General features: G+C 40.7%; 1 protein-coding gene and 1 pseudogene across 3 annotated transcripts in view; one reads left to right on the top strand and one right to left on the bottom strand.

The window, feature by feature from the left end:
• Positions 1-167: 167 nt before the first annotated feature.
• Positions 168-16814, bottom strand: LOC123831068 (annotated as a pseudogene).
• MPP7 (MAGUK p55 scaffold protein 7) overlaps positions 271-22196 on the top strand; it is a 246821-nt gene continuing 224895 nt past the window's right edge. For all 3 annotated transcript variants that reach the window (XM_045858056.1, XM_045858058.1, XM_045858057.1), the window contains exon 1: positions 271-452. The gene's annotated coding sequence lies outside the window, so the exon portion shown is untranslated. The remainder of the gene's footprint in view (positions 453-22196) is intronic.

Below are 22196 nucleotides of genomic sequence, written 5' to 3' on the forward strand. Positions count from 1 at the left end.
TGGAGGCGGGGCTTCCGATGATTGAAATTAGGGGAGAGGAGCTACAGATCTGTCACCAATCAAGGCTCTAGTCTGTTTTCTCTAAGTGACCAATCAGAGAGTTCTTCTGCCTAGCTGTCTTCAAGTTTGCGACACCTACCCCCTATTGCGGCCTATCAGCAGGCGCCTCATACAAAGAGTTCGAGGCGCTCACGCCCCGTGGGAGGGGCGGCCTGGCCTCCGCCCCGCCCCCTCCGCTGTGGCTCCGCCTCGCTGAAGGAGGGGGCTGATTCGGTTACTCTCTGGGAGGGAGGTGTGGGTCTGGTGCCCGAGGGGCTCGTGCGTTCTTCGCCCGCGGGCTTCTGATTGTCTTTTGCTGCGGCTGCTCTTCTTGTCTGTCTTTTTGCCTGAGAGCCCCGAGCTGCAGGGGCCAGAGTGAGCGCGCCTCCCGCAGACGCTGCTGACCAGAACAGGTAATGGGGCGCTAGGGCTGCAGTGGCGATTGGAGCACCCGGCGCAGTGCTGGCGGTGGGATCTGGTCCCAAGGCTGCTCCAGCCGGCAGCGTCCGGGAGAAGTCACCAGGAGCCTCTCGCCCGCCCCCAGGCGCCTCCTTCCCTAAGCCCACGGCGGCCTCGGCACCTTGCGGAGAGGTGGGGGCGGGGCCGGGCGAGGGGAACGCGAGGGCGTGGGGTCCCGGCAGCTGCGGGCAAGACTCCTTGGGGACCTCGCAGGACTCGGGGCGCGGCGGCTGGGCCCTACGGAGGGCGGAGGGACATGCAGGTGGAGGGAAAACCGCAGAGTTGAGTCAGAATCAGGCATCCGCGGGAGAAGGACCCACTGATAGTAGCGATAAGCTGAGTGGCTTTTTTTTTTTTAAATTGAGAAAGGTGTTTGTACTTGGGTAGTGTTAATTACACAATTTTTGGAGACAAGAGCTTTTCAGTGAGATTTACACATTAACATTACTTACTTATTATCTTTTAAATTAAAAGCAGTCTTTAACGTGAACTTGTTTGAGGGTTTTTTCTCAAGTGGCAAGTAGACAGACCCAGCAGGGTGACTCACCTTTGTCTGCGCTGAAGTGGGGAGTGGCGCGATAGCAACGAGGGGGAGGAATGCTGATGGGGAATGCCTGTACAGGTTTGAAAGGATTGTGGGGGTGGGACCTCGTTTCTGTTACTCTCGTGGGTGAAAGTAGAATTATCTTCTTTCTTCTAATTTTTTAAACGGCTTTCAAATTTGTTTTTAAAAATGCTGCTTTAGAAACAGTCTCAGGGTTTTAGGTTTTAAGGATGCACCTGCTACCCATGCAGTAAAACTTTGCAGGCAAGTCCTCGGCAGTTAACTGTATGAGTCGATTTACTTATAAAGAAGCACTTTGAATTGCTCTTTTTCTTTGACGTGTTCAATAACCTTTTTCATTCACCATTCGTTCACAAGAGGAATGGTGAAGGTCACTGAGTTTTAACAGTAATGGCACAGCGAGGACTCTGGGAGCGGTGTTCTCTGCTTCCAGGTGCGCTCTCTTCTACAAACTAGTTATTTCCATTTAGGTTTTTTAATTGAGAAGTTCCAGAGCATGGCGTCAATTTTAGTATCCTCTTACCCTCTGAGGAGCAGGTAGTGTTTATCATGCCCATTTTACACGGTACATAAACTGAATGCCCTAGAGATAAAAAGGAGTTCTGCCCCAGGTTATTTGACTCCTACTCGATTTTGTACGCGTAATGGATTTAATACAGGATCCGGCAAGGTCCCCACCGCCAAGCAAGCTTCTGCACACTGATTTGATCACATGTACACGAGTCAGAGATGGGGATGGTTATTTCCTAGTAAAGAAATACTCTGTTAGGTGTTTCTTTTTCTTTTTTTCCTTCGAGGTTGCTAAGAGTTTGAATTGCACCAGAAGGGTAATTTTTCATACAAGGCAAAGCAACTTAAAACTGAGTGGTGCTGTGTAAAAATATTTTAAATCTGGGGGGTGTTCTAAATTAGAGAACCTTATTTTTGCTTGCATCAGTGGATTTCAGCAGTATTTTTTAATTTGCATTGAAATAATAGATATAAAGCAAATAAAAAGGAAGCATAATGCATTTTGGTCACAAGTTACGACTTTGTTTTGGAAGATTTTTACTTTAAATTTAGTAGGAAGTTTGAAAATGTAAACATCATTTCTTCCTTAATTATAATAACTTGAAGAAGGGAATGTAGGTGTTCATGGAGAGGATTAGATGGTATTTGAGAGGAACCTCTTGAATGATGTCAAGGCTTGGGGAACTCGAGAGAATGGTTAGGTTATGTTAAATTTATTAGTCATCAAGAATATGGAAATGTCTTATGAATTACTGAATAGAACTGTTTTAATTGTGAAGTTATCCCTTGTTTTCATGGTAAAGACATCTGTTGCATGTAACATGTATGTTTGATACTTGTGTAGCATATAAGGCATTCCTTACACACGCTTTGTCACCTAGCTCTGCTTCTGTTTATGTTTCTACATTAATGCCTTCACTTAATTTTTCTCTCCTGCCAAAATAAAATTTCTAGCACCCAAAGAAAAATTTCCATAAAGAAACCTTTTCATCTGTTAATTTGTACAGAAAATTAGTCCTTTCTTTGGATGGTCACAACTTTCTTGAAGTGTGGGAAATCGAAAAGAGATTTAGGCTATTTATAAAGTAGTTGTTTGTGTTCCTACGATCTGTCCTTTAAAAAAATTAATTACGTTAATGACTTCCACTAGATGGTGCACTAGGTGCTTCCGCTAGGTGCTGCTTATTGGAGATTTCAATCAGATTTTTTTTTTCTTATAGCAGTTCACTGACAAAGGTACAAATGTACTACAAGTATTTCTGTTGTAATTGCAGTTTAGAGAGAACTGCAATCAGTGATTTAAGTCAGTTTTATTAAATGAGATTGTTTGGATGGAAGGAAATGACAGCTAATTTAAAGTGAAGGAAATTGTCAGTAATTTTGGAAATAATTTCTACTAAAAAGGCTCTTTGATTCTCCTTGCAGTCAGGAACCCAGACTAGAGTGCAGATTTATTGGTCCTTATTGGGCATGTAAAAATTTTTTTTCTTGAATGCACATTTATATCTTTCTAATCTTTTAGGAGAGCGTGGGTATGACCCTACTTCACTTATGCACCCTGCTGGTGGTGGGAGCTGCTGCTCAAGCTTGTTTATTCCAAAGATAGTTTACAGAAGGGAAATGAGAAAACATAGCTGTTACTTTGATAAAAGCAGTGCTCGTTTTAGGTACAGAAATGGTGATGTTAGTGGAGAATAAGGAGTAGTTAGGATGATCGCATTTTGTGAGATGTTTTGCAGAAAGCACTGGACTTTTAAAAGAAGAGTGTACTTGGGAAGGTCTTTAGGTGGTTGGTGTATGTTTATTTTAGTTCCACTGAACAGTGTGTGGGGAGGAGAACTTCGGTAAATCCTTTCTTGGAACCAACTGTGGTCCTCAGGGAATTTGATGGTAATTGGGAGGGGGAAAATAAATAGGTGTCATTCCTTCTAGGAAGGTAGCTCCGGGTAGTGCTGCCAGCCTTTGAATGAGTGTGAACAGGAAAAAGTGGGTGGTTATAAGCAGCCAAACAGATTAAAATCTTGCCTGAGCGTGGGCTTCCCAGTATTTCTGTGCCCTTGAGAACCAAGCCAGTAAGCATTCTAACTCAGGTTTATTGCCATCCTGTGGTCCAGTCTGGGGCTAGTTACCTATTCTATCATCAAGTTTATTTTTAATGAAGTAAGTAGAATGCCGAACTTGATAAAATGACCTGAGTATGTAAGTGGATAGCTTAAAAGAGTATTTTGGCACATGGTATGTTCTCATTCTGGTAGGTGTTTGAATATACTCATGTCTAATACTCTTCTGCTCTCTAAAAAGGCTTTACTAGAAATAGGCAAACTTGAATATACATGGTTCTCTGTCGCTCCAGATTGAGAACTTGAGTTTGGGGGAGGAAATAAAGCTCTTGGTCTTTGAAAAGAGGACGTCAGGTAGAATGCTGTAAAGGGCTGGTCTAGGTAAGAGACAGAAACAACTTTTTGCTGGTAAAAGCATATGGTTAGCTTTACTCATGATAAAAACATGCTTTTTGAAAGATAGTCCTATATATGTTTACTGAAAGCAGTTTGAATCTTGAGGGATATTTCTGAGTGTTGTACAGTTTTTTTTTTTTGACAATTGGAAGTTTGTTGAAGTGATTCTGTGAAAACTTGAAGTTGAACCAGGGATAAAAGGGATTATGGAACTATGGGCCAAGATTATTAAGCTTCTACTACTGATATTTAGAACATATTTTCCTCTTCCTAATATGGCTCTGGTTTAGCTTCTGGACATTCTGTTTGGATCTCTGTGTTCTTTTTGTATTTTGAATTTAGCTCAGTTCCTGGTAAGATCCATCAGTGTAGACTTCTTTTTTTGGATGATCTAGTCAGGATATAGAGTAGGTGTTTTGGCAAGTTTAGGAGGAGTTGCTCTAATGTCATCAATGAAGAAATGAAGTAATACTATTTTGATGTGTTTAGAGACATTTTGAATAGGATCAAAATTTTACATTTTGGAATTTTCAAAATGGTATTCATTTAATATGCATACAATTAAGTTGAATATGAAAAGTTTAGATCAGTGCTTCTCAGACTTCAGCCTACCTCCCAGTCTGCTGGAGAGTGCTTTAAAAGTTAGGTTGCTGATTCAGTAGATCTGAGGATGGGCCCTGAGATTTGTATTTTTAATAAATTCCATGGGAACAGTGATGCTGCTGGTGCAGGACCACACTATGAAAACCACTGAGAAGGTTCCAGGGGAAATGAGTGCACTTAAGAATACAGGCTTTGAAGTTTGAAAGACTTAGATTTGCATCTCTGCTCTTTCACTTACTAAATCTTTGACTTTAGGCATGTTTCTTTCCTCTATTTTCTCATTTCTAAACTGGAAATAAAATAATATTATGTTGCTGTGAGTATTCAATTAACACAAACGTGTGTAAAAGCTTGTAGAATAGTGTCTAGCAGGATGCAAGCATGCAAAAAATGTTGGCCTCCACTCAATGAGTGCATGAAATAAATAGGATCACGAATCTTACAAAGGGGAGGTGGCTTTTCAAAGACAAACTATAATATTTATCTCCAGTTCCTTACTCTATGCTGTGAGAAAGATACACAACTACTCAATTTCTACTTAGCAAATGAAGCAGAAGTTTGTGGATCCTAGTAATTTTCCAGACACATTGTTTAGAGACAGAATATTCACAAGGGTGGTGCCCTAAAAGGTTGAATTCTTTGGTCAAAATATGTTGGATTCACACAGTAATCATTGTAGTCCACACTTGATACAACAGAAGTTGTAAATGTTGTTTCTGGGAGTTTAGTTACAGGAAATACCTGAAGTCATCTTCAGAACACAGTCTTACCTGTGTTGTGGTAACTTTGTAATTCATGACCCTGACTGCAGTTCTTGGAGATGCCCTTGCCCCGGTTGCTGAGTGTCTGGCTAATTTTCTGTTATCTGAGAGCCCACCTGTTTTGGTTGTCTAAAAGTTGTATCCCTGTCCCACTACTCCCTGTAAAAATAACTCATTTTATTTATATCTGTTGTAGCAGGTCAAACTCTTAACTTATTTGTTTACTTTTTATTGTTTCCTTCTCTAGAATGTAAACTCTATTGGCCAGGACATGATCTGGACTACTGTGTACCTGGCGTACCAGGACTTTCCAGTAATAAATACTGGATCAGTGTATGAGGTGGGGACCCCCTCAGCTCCTCCCAAATCAAGTGTTCAGACTTGAGTTGGTGATGAGTTTATTAGGACAAGGGTCTCAAGTCTGGGCCATTCTTATTAAATGCTGTTCTTGCTTAATGTTAAAATGTAACACACAGTGTTTTTGGAGACTAGCTGTAAAGAGGATAAGCTTGACAGGAACTCAACTGCATAAATGTAACAACTGCAGAGGAGGAATCAACCTGTAATTGACATGTAACATATACATAAATAGTGTATATAAGCAATGACTGAGCCTCCCTTCTGAAAGAGCTTTGGATATGGAAACTGTCTCCAGTACTTGCTGCAAGTAAAATAAAACTATCTTGTTCTTGAATAGAGCTCCCCAAGTGGTGAGCCCCTTGAGTTTGATAAGTTCATGGACCACTGTCATTACAGGTGCATGGAAAGCCTGTCATTTTATTGTATGTTTGCCCTTCATCACCTATCCCCATTCATGTTCCTGATCCCGCCCCCCCAACAGGACCCTTTCAGGCGTATACATAATTTCATCAAATGCTGCCAGATTATTGGGAATGGCTGTGCTAGTTTACATTCTCACCAGCTGTTACTCCCACATTCTTGCTGGCACTTGATATTTTCTGACCTTATCATTTCTTTCAATCTGATGGAACAGATGGAGTGATGTTACTGTTCTTATTTGCAATTCTCTGATTACTAATGCGGTTGAGTGTCCTATCATGTGCTTGTTAGCTGTGTAGGTTTCTCTTTTTGTGAATTACATTTATATGTTCTTCACATCTTGTTTTAGATTTTCTTATCCCCCTTTCTACCTGCCCTACCTGCCCTAATTTACAGGAGGGTTTTTTTTTTTTTGGTATATTCTACATGTTAATGTCATTGGATTTTAAATGGTGCACATTTGGACTTCTGGCCAAGATGGGGGTGTAGGTAGATACATTGTGCCTCCTCACACAACCAAAAGAAGGACAACAACAAATTTAAAAACAAAAAATAACAAGAACTGCCAGAAAATTGAACTGTGTGGAAGTCTGACAACCAAGGACTTAAACAAATATTCATTCAGACTACTGGGAGAAACGGGGACAAACAACTGGGTGAAGAGGATGAGAGGCAAAGTGGCGGCTAGTGGAGTGGACAGTCTCACATTTGTGTGTAGATAAACCAGGAAGAACAACTGGGCAGTGAGACAGACTGTGCAGCTCAGGGTTCCAGTGTGGGGAAATGAAGCCTCAAAACCTCTGACTGAAAAAACCTGTGGGGGTTGAGGCAGCGGGAGAAACTCCCAGCCTCACAGGAGAGTTCATTGGAGAGACCCACAGGGTCCTAGAATGTACAGAAATGCACCCCTTTCTGGAAATCAGCATCAGAAGGGCCCAATTTGCTTGTGGGTAGCCGGGGAAGTGACTGAAAGCCAGCTGAGAGCTGAGCTACCTGCATTGTTTCCTTTCGGGCCCCTCCTCCACTTAGCACCACAACGCTGCAAAGAGGGTTGCCCTGCCCTGGTGAATACTTAAGGCTCCACCCCTCACTCTGTAACAGGTATGCCTGGATAAAAAAAAAAAAATTGGCCCAAATGAAAAAAAAGATTAAACATCCAGAAGATACAACTAAGTGACAAAGAGATAGCCAACCTATCAGATGCATGGTTCAAAACACTGGTAATCAGGATGCTCACAGAAATGGTTCAGTATGGTCACAAAATAGAGGAAATAATAAAGGCTATGAAAAGTGAAATAAAGAGAAATATGCAGGGAACCAACAGTGATGGAAAGGAGACCGGGACTCAAATCAACAGTTCGGAGCAGAAGGAAGAAAGAAACATTCAACCAGAACAGAATGAAGAAACAATTTTAAAAAATGAGGAGAGGCTTAGGAACCTCCAGGACAACTTTAAACATTCCAACATTGGAATCATATGGGTGCCAGAAGAAGAAGAGGAAGAACAAGAAATTGAAAACTTGCTAGAACAAAAATGAAGGAGAACTTTACCAATCTGGCAAAGGAAACAGACTTCCAGGAAGTCCAGGAAACTCAGAGAGTCCCAAAGAAGTTGGACCCAAGGAAGCACACACCAAGGCACATCATAATTACATTACCCAAGGTTAAAAATAAGGAGATAATGTTAAAAGCAGCAAGAGAAAAGGAGACAGGTGCCTACAAAGGAGTTCCCATTGGACTATCAGCTGATTTCTCAAAAGAAATCTTGCAGGCAAGAAGGGGTTGGAAAATCAGGAAAGGCAAGTACCTACATCCAAGATTACTCTTATCTAGCAAAGCTCTCATTTAGAATGGAAGGGCAGATAAAGTACTTCCCAGATAAGGTCAAGTTAAAGGAGTTCATGTCACCAAGCCCTTATTAAAAGAAATATTAAATGGACTTATCTAAGAAAAAGGAGATCATACCTATGAACAGTAAAATGATAAATTCACAACTGTCAACAACCTAAAACAAAAACAATCTAAGCAAACAACTAGAATAGGAACAGAATCACAGAAATGGAGATTATCTGGAGGGTTGTCAGTGGGAAGGAGGAGGAGGGAGGATGCGGGAGAAGATACCGGGAATAAGTAGCATAAATAGTAGGTACAAAATAGACAGGAGGAGGTTAAGAACAGTATAGGAAATGTTGCAGCCGAAGAACTTATGTATGTCACCCATGGATATGAACTAAGGGGGGAGAATGCTAGTTGGGGGGTGCAGGGCAGAGAGGAAGGAATAAAGGGAAGGAAAAATGGGACCATTGTAATAGCATAATCAATAAAATATATTTTAAAAAGTACGTGGTGCTCACCTTTTTTTTTCTACCTAGTCAAGTTTTTTTTTTCTTTGAAATTCTTTATGGAACAGAAGCTTTAATTTTTTTATAGTTAGATCCATCCATATTTTTTTTTTATCTTCCAGGCCTTGTTTAGGAAGTATTTCTTTGTTCTTAGTTAACAAAGATATGTTTTTATAATTTGTCTCTTCCCATTTGGATTCTGCAATGGTTTTTGTTTTAATATTCATTTTTATTATTACAACTTCTTTATAGATCTTGATATCTAGAAGTGTAATCCTTTTAAAACATATTTAGCTGGTGGTTTCCAATGCTGGCTTTACATTAGAATTAACTACGTAGCTTTTTAAAATCATTTGTTCTATCTACTGTAGACTAACTGAATAGTAATTCTAGGGTGTAGAGCCCAGCAACTGTATTGTTAAAAACCTCCTCTTGTAATACTTGTATCCACAGTTGAAATCATATATCAAAGATACTTGTTTTTTCAATAGAGTCTAAAATTTTTCTCCATAGTCTTGTGCCTTAGATTAATTCCTAAGTACCTCAGTTTTTGTTTCCATGTGAATGAAAATTATTTTTGTATTTCGCTGCCCTCCTACCCCCCCAGTTTAGGGGAGTCCTATTGGTACTGGGTTGGCCAAAATGCCCATGTGATTTTTTCTATAAAATAAAAGACACATTTTTCATTTTCACCAATAACTTGATTTGGATATTTTGAGTATGCCAACCCAATATATATAGCTACAAATTAGTAGCTAAGTTTTTTATATTAATATTTTTTGGTCTTTCTGAAGTCATTCTATTTTAATAACTAGTTTTCCTTTTGGATGTTTTATGAAGATGATTATTTCATTTTAAATAATGACTTCGTTTTTTCTTCCAATTATTATATTAAGTTGGCCAAAAAAATCATTTAGTTTTTTTCTGTATGATGGCTGTAGTAGTGCTTAGTTGTCTTTAATTTGATTTGAAACAATTTTGTTAGATTGTATTGTGATAGATATATCAGTGTGCATTTAAAAGCAACAAAATTGTGAATTTTTGTGCAGCCATGTTAATATTGAAGATGGAAGAAGATATGCAACATTTTCAGTTGCATATGCTTCAAATTATTATGCTTCATTATTTCAGGAAAGGCAAAAGATGCAATTGAAACACACATGAAAAAAGATTTGTGCAGTATATGGAGAAAGTGTTGTTACTGATAGAACATGTCAAAAGTGGTTTGCCAAGTTTCTTGGTGCTATTGATGTTTTGGCCCAATAATTCTTTGTGGTGGGGCTGTCTTACGCATTGGAAGGTGTTTAGCAGCACCCTTGGCCTGTACTCAATAGACGCCAATAGCGGAAGACAGGCTGACATACTCAAAATATCTAAATCAATAATGTTATTGGTGAAAATGAAAAATGAGTCTTTCATTTTGTGGGAAAAACCACACAGAATTTTTGGCCAACCTGATACCTTGTCTTTTGTATTTCTGTGCCATATTTCATTTTTCTAGACTTGTAGTGACACATTTAAGAGTAGCATACAGAGATGGTGGCCTCTTGATCCCTTTAGTACCTTCAAGGGAATTTATCTTCAGTTTCACTTTTAATTGGAAGATTTCATTTTTAAATTGTATTTGATTTCAGTTTTTATTATTGTGACTTCATTGGTTTTGAATACTTGAGAAATAAGCCCAGATTTCCCAGTCTTGGTAAGATAGCTGTCATGGGTGGTATATAGTTTTGTTTTTTTTTTTGTAAACTTTTTTAAAAAGATTTTATTTATTTGTTTTTTAGAGATGGGAAGGGAGAGAGAAAGGGAGGAAGAGAAACATAATTGTGTGTTTGCCTCTCATGCAACCTGCTACTGGGACCCGGGCCCCGCAACCCAGGAATGTGCCCTAAACTGGGAATTGAACCGGTCACCTTTTGATTTGCAGGCCAGCACTCAACCACTGAGCCTTCATCAGCGAGGGCATAGTTCTTAATTCCAAAGAGTTACAGCTGTGTAGATTGAGGTTTTTAAATTAAACATTTGAATTATATTTGTCATACTTCTCCAAAGTAAGTTATGTGTAATGAATGAGTTTGGTCAGTTGAAAGCCATCATGTGTTTGGAAAAACAAAGTGGAAATAGTTATGCATCCTAAACTATGAATTTAAAAACGAACTGAAGTACATCTACCTGGAAAAATGCATATTCTACATACATATACTAGGATGTGCATATCTGCTGATGCATATATCTTAGGTATGCAATTCCCTGACTTTTCACAAACCGAACACACTTGTGTAACCAGCACTCAGACGAAGGAACATTTTCAGGACCCCAGAAGGCACCCTCTTGTTCATTTCCATGACCCTGACTTGTAACAGCTGGAATAAAACTGGTAGTAGATAGTGGTCTGGGTTTGTCACTCAGCCCCTGCTGGGCTCCTATATTTTGGAGTTTTGATGTAAGGGGAAATCAGAGAAAAAGGCCATGTCTGAACGCTCATCCAATGAGCACAGCCTTGAGCTGGGCTCCAAACCTTGGAGTTGTGATTTTTCAACTTTTGGTTTCAGTACCACTTCACACTCCTGAGTGTTATTAAGGACTGTTGTTAATGTGGGTTGTATCTAGCACTGTTTCCTGTATGAGAACTTCCAACAGGAAATAGTAGTGTGCATTAAAAAATAATAACCCCATTATATGTTAACATAAATGTCACTTCTTTATGAAAAATAACTATTAAAATAAGTGATAAGAATGCCATTGTATTATAATACATTTCTGCAACTCTTTGAAATGTCTGGCTTGATAGAAGACTGCTGGATTCTTATACCTTTTTCTGCATTCAATCTGTTATTTATTATTTGACTGAAATACATGAAGGAAGTCCAGCTTTGTACAGACCTTCAGATGGATAAGAGAAATATTTTATTGGTATTCTTTAGATAATTGTGAATATTCTCATAGATATTACACCAAAACTCTGCCAGTGACAAAAATCTTAAAGTTTAGTTGCAAAGTGGAATCTGAACCCATATCAGTGAACCTTTCTCATTGTGTTCCATTTAAATCTTCTGGTCTGTCCTGCAGTTTGACTCTTTTTATACACATATATGATTTGGAAAATATTGGCTTACAGAACTGTATAAATTTTTCAAAAGGTGGCACATTTCGTGATACCATTTGTAAAATATCACCCGTGATCCCATCAGAAAAATCTTCAAGTATTGAGAATGCTGTCCCATTCCCGGCTTCACTGAGCACGTGGTGGTGGCGACGACAGTGATGTCGTATGCGGTTGGCGCCACTGCATTGTGTCACATGGAGGTGCCGCCATTTTATGCACCTTTGTTTATACATCAGTCAAATGTCAGTATAGTGAAAATCACCAGCAACCTCTCAGCATGGTTATAAAACAGTGTTGATGCCATGGTTGTCCTGACAGGCTCTCAAGCAGCCCCATGTTTCATGGGTTACTTGGAGCACAACTGGCTTGTGGCATCTCTCGCCAGCGCGGCTGAGGCCAGCTCATAGTGCTCTGTCTCCTCTGAGGTCGCTGAGCCAGATCCAACTTCTCTGCTTACTTACCCCTAATGCTGTCTTCTTAGAAGCAGGGACTTGCTACTTGGCTCACCTCTGCTATATATTTCCAAAAGAAAGAAAGTTTAGTAATCATAGGAATGAAAATATTTCTGAGATCTGTGTAAATCTGCGAATTTTGCTTGTGCAGTCACCACAAATACATCCATAAACATGCTAATAATTTATTGACTTTCCTCATCTTTTAGGATAAAGATAACCACAAAGAGAGCTTATCTGTATATTTATTAACAAATATTTGGCCGTGGCTGGTGTGGCTCAGTGGATTGAGTACCAGCTTATGAACCAAAGAACTGCTGGTTCAATTCCCAGTCAGGGCACATGCCTGGGTTGTGGGTCAGGTCCCCAGTGTGGGTCATGTGAGAAGCAACCACACCTTGATGTTTCTCTCCCTCTCTCTCTCCTTCCCTTCCCCTGTCTCTAAAAATAAATAAATATAAAAATCTTTAAAAAATATTTGGTAGCATCATCATAATTAAGAATTATATTTGGTGGTAACCCATCATGCTTTTTATTTAATATTTAATATATGGTTTAACATGTTCTTCTGTTCATTTATTTGCTATGAGTAGTAATCAGATCTTGATTTGGTTATTTCAATTTTTTTTGTAAAACTGCTTCATAGGAGGTGAAGTGTACCTCTAGCTGGGGTCATGCAGTGTTGATTGTCTCTCTTTTTGTGAAGTTCATGGCTGTTGATCCATTATCCATTGCCTAGGTCCATTATTTTATTAGGGTTTACAAGATGGGAACATTTTAATTACTTTTTTATTAGAATATTTTTTATAAAGAGAAAATGTTATTCAAAATAAAGTTAGTGTAGAAAAGGCAGGTTAAATGTTTGATTTTTGAAAAAAAATCAGTTGTCAACATTATGAGACTATAGGGCTGTTCAGGATGAATAAATTAAATTGGTCTGTCCATGGTTTTCCTTTTTCCCTGCCTCCCTCCCTCCCTCCCTCCTCCTTCCCTCCCCACCTTCTTCCCTCCCTCCCTCCCTCCCTCCTCCTTCCTTTCCTCCCTCCCTCTTTATTCAGGTTTTATTGGACCCCTTTCATCCCAAGCCTTTTCACAGTCCCCAGGCTACAGCCTGGTAGTGGCTCAGGCGTGTTCCAAAACCCTTCTCCTGCCCATTCTGCAGCTCTGTCCAGTGGCTAGAGGGAAGGATGGTGGGTGGACAGAAGGAAGAGCCTGGATACAGGTCATCAGCCCTCCCCCTCCCCCTCAGGTAGAGGGTGGAGGGAGGGTGGAGCCCTCCCTTTCTCCATAGAGCTGGCCCAAGGGCCCATAGCCCAGCTGCCCCACAAATGGGTCTGCCCCTCCAGTTGATGGCTGTCCCCCTCACAGCCAGTCCTCGGCCAGCTGCATGGCTGACATGTGCCCATTGGCTGGCCCCTACCTAGCTCCAAGGGCCATCAGTGGGTGCTGTCCTGGGCTCTTGAGCTGCCCCATTCTTCAGCTGTGGATGCTCTTGGGCTGCCTCCCCTTCACTCAAGTCCCTGTCACTGCAAATGCCCTTCTCCCTCTGGCCTTTCTTTGTGAAGCTGTGGATCATGTAAAGGATGAAGCAAGATCAGAACACCGGCAGCAGCTGCACCATCACCAGAGGCAACTTGAAGAAGTAATAGCTGAAGAAGGGGCTTGAATTGCGATATATTTTGTAGTATGTGGTACTACACTTGTATGTGGTACTACATTTGTAGTATGTGGTACTGTCACAGGTGGGCACAGGTAACCAGGTTCTTAGTGACTGGGACAAAGAGTTGAACCGAACACCCTGAGTTCATAGAAGAGAACATGGGAGCAGGACAACTCCAAGCAGAGATTGACCTCATGGGCTGGAGGGACTTTATTCTTATAGGGCGGATCCTTCCTGGCTAGTTTTGGTGGGCTTTTACTGAGCATGTACAAGTAATTGTATTACTTTAAAGCTACCACTCCTTCTCCTGGGGCCTCCCTGTACTAGGTTCACCTTTTCCTTCACCAGAGAATTATAGCTCTCTATGTTAGAGATTGGTGAAAAAGAAAGGAGTTATTTATTTAAGTTATACAGACTAAAAGTAATGACTTAATGTCTTTGTCAAAATCCCAAAGTCCCTTGAAACACCCACAAACACACACAGTCCTTCCTTCCTCCCTTTGCTCAGTCTGGGGTCCCGTATCTCAGGAAAAGAAATAGAAGTCCATAACTCAGGCAGCTCCCAGTTCTTCCCAGTAATCTGTGCTCAGCTGGTAGGCCTTCCTCAGTTCTCATCATCATCAGCTATGTTGCCGAGATCTCCAGCTAAAGCTGCATGGTGGTTCTCTGCTAAAGCCATGTGGTGATTCTTCTCATGGCTGCGGTAGGGGGGTGTCCCCCCACCCTGGCCAAAGCACGTTGTTCTCCTCACTGCCACAGCCGCATGGTCCCTCTCCTTACCTGGCTGCAGGAGTCTCCACTCAACCACAACAGCATGGTTCTCTCTTCCATGTCTGCTGAGTCTGGGTTTAAATATCCTTCCAGCTTTACTGGGCTCCATCATGAATCTGCGCAGGGGTGGCCTCATGTCATGGAGCCAGTCATCTCCAAGCTCTCACGTAGGCACTGTAACTAGGGGGAGTTGCCTCCCATTTACACCTTGGGGGAAGTTCCTTCCATCCCCCTGGCTCAGAGCATGGCCACAGCTATTTAACATATCTATGCAACCAGTTAAAAGTTATAGATATGTTAAATAACCATGCCAGAGGTTAGCTGCAAAGGTTAGTTGCTATGCAAAACAGCTCTGAATGGCTCTGCTCCATGTGTCCCTTCCTCCAACTCACACCTGTGGTGGAAGGTGAGGACATCCTATATATCTAATATTTCCTGGACACCTTGAGTTCTGGATCCCATTACAAATCCTTCTTTTGAGGACCCTCTGGCTGTATCCTCCTACAGTACTATACTTGTAATATGTGGTACTACATTTGTAGTATGTGGTACTACACTTGTAGCATGTGGTACTACACTTGTAGTGTGTGGTACTACACTTGCAGTGTGTGGTACTACACTTGCAGTGTGTGGTAGAGGATCTAATGGGGAAGAGCACGAAGTGAGTATAGAAGGCCAAGGAGGAGATGATGAAGAGAGAGTTGCCACTTGCTGCTGGTGTGTAAAGTTGAACATCTTACAGGCCTCCAGCAGATTGTCCGTGGAGACACGTGGCAGCAACAGCACCAGAAAGCCAATGTGCAGCAGGTATGCACTGAAGAGAAGACAATGGCCACAAGATGGTGCACTACCTGTTCCTTGAAATCTTAGTGCCTCATGTCCAAGGGCAATGTGATCAACATAATGTAGAAACTCAACTTGAAGGGGAGTCTACTGTACAGTTTTGGCTAAATGGGCTGGTTTGGGTAATTGTCCCAACGCAGTGCTGGCCTCCACAGGCACCACTTGTGGTAGAGGACCAAGATGCCACCAAAGAAGGATCACAGATATAACGGGGTGTTAAGGTGAAAAGTCCCCAAAACCTCCACAGCTGTGGTTTGGGGGGTGGGGGGAGCAGAGGACAGAGATTGAGAGGCACTTTGCATATATATGGCAAGTTGGCTAGTTTAATAGGTATATTAATTGCTGTGCTGCCATCTTGGGGCCCGGGAGTGGGCGTAACTTTGACTCAGTGATGTAATGGGGTGGGGGGATGCTTACAGTACTTGCTTGAGAAACAGGGAGGCAGTTCCCCTCTTGGAGGCCGGCCTGCCCTGACAAAGGATGGCAGGCGAGAGAATGTAAACTGTACAGAGGACTGGCAGAATGTAGCCCATTGTGGGAGTTGGAAATGGGGTTGCACTGAAAGCTCCGGGTCAGGATTAAATGAGGTGTGGCAGTCATGAGGGGAGATTTTTGCCATTTGGTTTGAAAGGATGTAGGCTGACCCCTCCCCCCCCATCAGCTGGCCATGAGGCTGGTGGAAGGAGGTGCCATAGGTTTTACATTAAGAGCTGGAGAACACGGCAGCATGGTTGATGGAACTGCTGGGGACCTGTCCAGTCAAGCATGGGTCAATGGGAGATGCCTGAGTGCTGAACTGTGACCTGGAATGCTGAGCCTTGGATTCTGTTTTTCTAAAAGATGGTACCTCTGACTGGCATATTCTGAAACTGGCCTGAATTGGCAAAGGGAGGCAGGACCATGTGTTTGTGGGTGTTTTAAAGGGAGAAGGACTTAAGGGCAGAATTCTGCCATTATTCTAAATCTGTATAATGTTTAAATAAACAATTCCTTTCTTTTTCACCAAACTCTGGCATTGGGAGTCACGCCTCTTGGCGGTGGGCAGTCAGACCCCACAGCTGTTCCAGAACTTCATAGACACATTTCTGTAACACATGTAGAAGACAGCCCCTACCTGGCCTCACAGAACTTCTTGGTCAGGCAGGGCTGGTCCTGGTTCTGGCATCTCTGGAACGAGTGTTGTGTCTGCTGCAATGTGAGGCCATACTGGGTGGCCAGGACAGCTACCTGAGGCTCCTTGTATCTCCACCCTTTCATGAGGCAGTGTTTCTTTGGTGTGGAGATAGATGGGTTTCACCAGGCTGCTGATCTGATCCCATATACCCAGCTACCAGCTCCGGCAGGGCCGCCAGCGTGTGCTGAAAGTGGGTATAGCCCAGGCCATCTTGGTCCTCCAGTTAAGCCTATGAGTTTTTTGAGCCAAAAAACCTGTCCTGCCAAAGCCGCTCATTCAAAACTGGACCACATCCTGGAGACGCTGGCGGCCGAGTGTACCAGGGGTCTCCAGGGCTTGTGTGTGCCCGTACAAGAAATGCACTGTGGACATGAGGTAGCCAGACTCTGCCTCCCTCCATCGTTTTTCTTTGAAACACCAAGCTAAAGTGTGCTGTTTTTTAGAAGTAAATTAAGAGGACACTATTAATAGAAAAGTCCTTTTGTCATATTTTGGAAGTAGGTTAATGCTCTTGAAATTAAAAAAAAAACTGTGGTAGGCACATCTTAGTGCTATTAAAAATTGGAATTTAAAAAATTAAAACAAGATTTTTCTTTCTTTTAGAATGATACATTTATTGCATATAATTGTCCTTTTATGTAGTTTACATTGTATTCTGAGAGCAGATATGGGGACATATAAGGTACCCTTGCTTTCAAGTTGCTTGTAGTGTAACAAAATAGGTGAGAAGTTGACCTTTATTTTCTATATTTGTTACTGGCATTCTGTGTGTTGAATGATAAAAATTAATATTTTTTACAGCATTTCCCCCTCTTTAAAATTTATAATGTTGAGAAATTGATGCTAGAAAATAAAGCTTTCTTTGGAAAAAAGGGAAGCAGGAGGTGAAACTGAATATTATGGGATGGACAAGTCAAGTGGAATTCGGGTATCTGTTGGAATTAGGGTAAGAGATAAAGGGAAAGCCGTCTTTTAAACTGTACACTTAAACCCCAGTTTCCTGCTAGGCCGGTTGACTTAAAATAGGTCCTTCTGCCTCAGGCCCGCCCTGTTTAAAGCTGCTCCTCCTCCCTGCCTGAATTCCTTCTTATAGTTTGAGTGGTTGCTGAATACACAGCTCTTAATACCCAGACAGTAAGAGCTATGTAAACATTGGTGTATATTTGATCATCAGCAGTAGGAATCTGTATTCTCCCTCATGAGTATTTCACAATGGTATTTCCCCACATTGATAGTTAACATTTTGTCATGTTTGCTTCAGATTTTTTTTTAATTAGTAAAAGGAACAAACCATTGTAGATAAAATTGAAGTATAGCCCTGGCTGGTGTGGCCTGTGAAACAAAGGGTCCACCGGTTGGATTTCTAGTCAGGGCACATGCCTGGGTTGCAGGCCAGGTCCCCAGTAGGAGGCACCGGAGAGGCAACTACACATTGATGTTTCTCTCCCAGTCTTTCTCCCTCCCCCTCTCTAAAAATAAATTAAATATTTTTAAAAATTGAAGTGTATCTTTTTTCCTCTTCCCAATTCTATTTTCTTTTCTTCCCCACATGCAGTTGCGTATCCTTCAATCTTGTACGTATCCTTCAATCTTTTTCTAAATGTGGTTTTGTACATGGCATGGCTATAATTTTAAGAACATATACAGTGGTAAATGATCATTAACATAAATGCGATACTGCATTTTTCATCCTGTTAACCTTTTAAAATTGCCCATTTCAACGATATCTAGCCATGTATCTCAGTAGATTACAGACAAAGTGACATTTTCAGTTGTGTTACGTGTGCTGTCTGCAGATTTCTTCTTCACATGCCTGGTTACTAATGCAAATCCATCATTGGTCTTTTATCACATGTGTCTTTTGAAAATATTTTCTCCCATTCTGTGACTTGCCTTCTCATTCTGTTGACATTTGACATTTTCTTTTGTAGAGCAGAAGTTTTCAGTTTTAATGAAGTCCAGCTTATCATTTATTTCTTTGATGAATTGTGTCTTTGGTGTTGTATCTAAAAAGTCATCGCCATGCCCAAGATCACCTAGGTTTCCTCCTATGTTATCTTCTAGGACAGGGGTGTCAAACTCATTTTCACTGGGGGCCTCACAGTTGCCTTAAAAGGGCCAAATGTAATTTTAGGACTGTATATGTGTAACTACTCCTTAACAGTTAAGTGAGAGCTTGGCGCTGCCGCCGGGTAGAAACAAGGTGCTGGGCCGGTTAAAACAAGGTGGAGGGCCGGATTTGGCCCGTGGGCCTCTGGTTTGCCACCTGTGTTCTAGGAGTTTTATAGTTTTGCATTTTACATTTATCTCTGTGATCCATTTTGGGAAATATTTGGATTAGTATAATTCTTTAAATCATTAAAATACATCAGTTGTAGTTCATGACAAGGTAAATCAATTCTGCCTTTAATTACTGTAAGTCTAGTTCTGCTGATCCTATCAGATATTAATCTTATGATTGTACTAAAACACCCAAAAAGCAGATGGTTGGGGGCAGTCCTACAGAGGGACCCTAGTATCATCTAATGTCACTAGAGGAAAAGTAATATGCACTTATTTCAAGGATGTGGTCTTCACACAGCTTTCATAATCCATCGAAACAGCAGGCCCAGCAGTATGCCTGGTAATATCTGATAAAGCCCAAATCAGCAGGTTCCTCAAAGATGTTTTTAACTTGCCATTATTTGATGTGTTTAACATCTTTTACAATAAATACATTACTTCCATTTCATCCTGAACATTTAAGCAAAGCAGGGTGGAGGATACTCATATGAAGCAGGGCCCTAAGAGCAGAATTGTGAAGTAGGCACACATAACCTACCCACCTCCATCCCTGGAAGGAAGATATAGGTTGCTACTTTTAGTGTTTCTTTTTTTTTTTCATTTTTAAATTAAATGAATTGTTTTTAAATATCCCTGAATGTCTCTGAACTGCTGGGCACCTGTATATTGTGATTACAGCCATATAGAAGATTTTGGCTTTAGAAGAGAACTGACTTTTTGTTAAATGTAAGTGTGGTCACTGATTTGCTCAGCTGAGTTTCGCATTAACTTCATGCTTATGTGCAGTCTTTGCACCCCTCAAGGACTGGTTTAGGTAACCACCTTATTCTTCACTGGCATCTCAGAGTGGTGGCATCTGCTAACCTGGAGACATTGACTGGAGAAGCTGTAATGGGTCTAAGAGATCCCTGGATCCTGAAAAGCTGAGGCCTGGAGGAGGGTGGCACTGGCTCTGGCCACAGTGGTGTTGCTTGGAGAGCCGACAGAACCACGACTAGCGTCCACATCCCTTCCAGCTCAGGTCCCTTCCAGTCTCATATCCCATCCTTTTTGAATACCTCAATCTTGTGCATTCCAAATCAATCAAAATATGAGATACAGTGATCTGATTTTGTGTAATTGGAAGCACTAATTAATTTTATGTTTAAAATATTCAAACTTTGAAGACCACTTTCTATGGATATGTAATGGTTTTATGTTGGTGGTGTTTTAGTTAAGAATGATGATGGATTAACTTTTTGCTAAATCATCATAGTTCTGTAGTATCCTCTAAAGAGTATGGAAGACCCACGTTGAACTCACATAAGTTAGACTCCTCTGAATGTCATTTAAAGTAGAACATAATGTGCTGAGCGTTTGCTGTTGTCAGACCCTGTTCTGGACATTGAGGACATGGCATTGAACAAGCCCTATGTATTATTACCAGTTGTGAAGCTTTCTCATAAGAGAACAACCACTCCTAATTTGTTCTTTTTCATTCCTATTTCCAGAGCAGTAGGGTTAGAACAGCAGGGACAATGCCTTTTTCTCTGTCAGAGCTCCTAGATCACTTAGATGAACAAGGTCTTATACAAATGAGGTGTTTATATAATCACTGATTCCATGGGCTCAGCAGTACAGAGGAAATTGTCTTGACCCAAAGACAGTGTACGAATGTGCTTTAAGCAGAACAGGAACTTCAGAATAAAGGTGCTGAACCTCTCAGGACCTTACTTTCTATATCTATGAGTAAGGACTAATAATAGCTTGTGAATGACAAATGAGGTTACTAAGGTAAAGTGACTGGCCTTGTGTATAAAGGATATTCAAGAAATGGTTGCTGCTGTTATTTTTGCTATCTTATTATGTAGTTGAGGAAATAAAGACCAGAGTGTGTTTAAGTTTTCTTAGTCTTTTCCCCCCCTATAGTACCAAAATTCTTAGCCCTTTTTGTCTTCTTACTACTAAAATAAAATTCACAAGGATAGTAACATGCATCCTGGAAAATACCTGAAACCAACTGAAATTCCAGCTCTCATGAGAGCAGATGGAAGGCAGATGAATTGAGAGTAATGTTATTGTTGAGAGGTTTGTGTCCAGTGGTTAAAATCCTGGGCTGAGTTAACGTTGGGAAAATCCTGGGTTAACGTTGGGAAAGCTACTTAACCCTTCTATGCTTAAATATTCTTATTTATAAAGCAGGGATGAAAATATATTTAACCTGTTTGATATGGTTGTTACGAATATTGAATGAGTTTTTATGGGTAAGGTACTTACAACAGTTTTTGTTAGTAATATACTACTCTTGACTTTTTATGTTATTTGTTAAGAAACTTTTGACTTAATTCTGATTGGTAAAAAGTAAATCATAAGCTTCAATAGTTTATTTATACAGTTAATCTCATCTTTTAAAAATTTTTTTTGATTTTTTAAATTTCAGTTGACATACAATTATTGTTTTAGATTTGGGTATACAAAATAGTGGTTAGACATTTATATTACTTACAAACAATCACCTCAATAAATCTATTATCCATCTGACACCATGCATAGTTATTACAATGTTATTGACTATGTTTTCTATGCTATACTGTGCCCCCCATGGCTATTTTGTGATACCGATCTGTACTTCTTGTTAAAAAATTTTTGTTTTATTTTTAGAGAGAGGGGAAAGGAAGGAAAAAGAGAGGGAGAGAAGCATTGATATAAGAGAGAAACGTCGGTCAGTTGCCTCTTGTATGCACCCCATCAGGACCAAAACTGCAACCTAGGCATGTGCCCTGACAGGGAATTGAACTGGTGACTTCTCACCTTGTGAGATGACACCCAACCGAGCCACACTGGTCAGGGCCAAAATTGTACTTCTTAATCCCTTCTCCTTTTCTACCCATCTCCCCAAATTCCTTCCATATGGCAGCCATAAAAATGTTCATGGTACTTATGAGTTTGTTTCTATTTTGCTCGTTTACTTTGTTTTTCAGTTTTCACATATAAATGAGATCATATGGAACTTGTCTTTCTCTGACTACTACTTTCACTTTGCATAATATACTCTAGGTCTATCCATATTCTGGTAGATTTCATTATTTTTTATGGCTAAGTAATGTTCTGTTGTGTATATGTACTACTTCTTTATCCACTCATGTATCGTAGATACTTAGGTTGCTTCCACATCTTCGCAATTGTAAATAATGCTGCAATGAACATAAGGATGCATATGTCTTTTTGAATGACTATTTTGTGTTTCTTCTGATAAGTACCCACAAGTGGAATTTCTGGGTCCTTTGTTGTCTCTTGATATAGCCTTTGTTTTAAGGTCTATTTTGTCTGGTATAACTATTGCTACCCCAGCTCTTTTTTAATGCTTTTGTTGTTTCCATTTTCATGTATATTTTTCCATCCCTTTGCTTTCA

This window comes from Phyllostomus hastatus, unplaced genomic scaffold (genome assembly GCF_019186645.2).
Source record: "Phyllostomus hastatus isolate PE091 unplaced genomic scaffold, TTU_PhHast_1.1 phas_scaffold_1674, whole genome shotgun sequence".
In the NCBI taxonomy this organism is placed as follows: domain Eukaryota; kingdom Metazoa; phylum Chordata; class Mammalia; order Chiroptera; family Phyllostomidae; genus Phyllostomus; species Phyllostomus hastatus.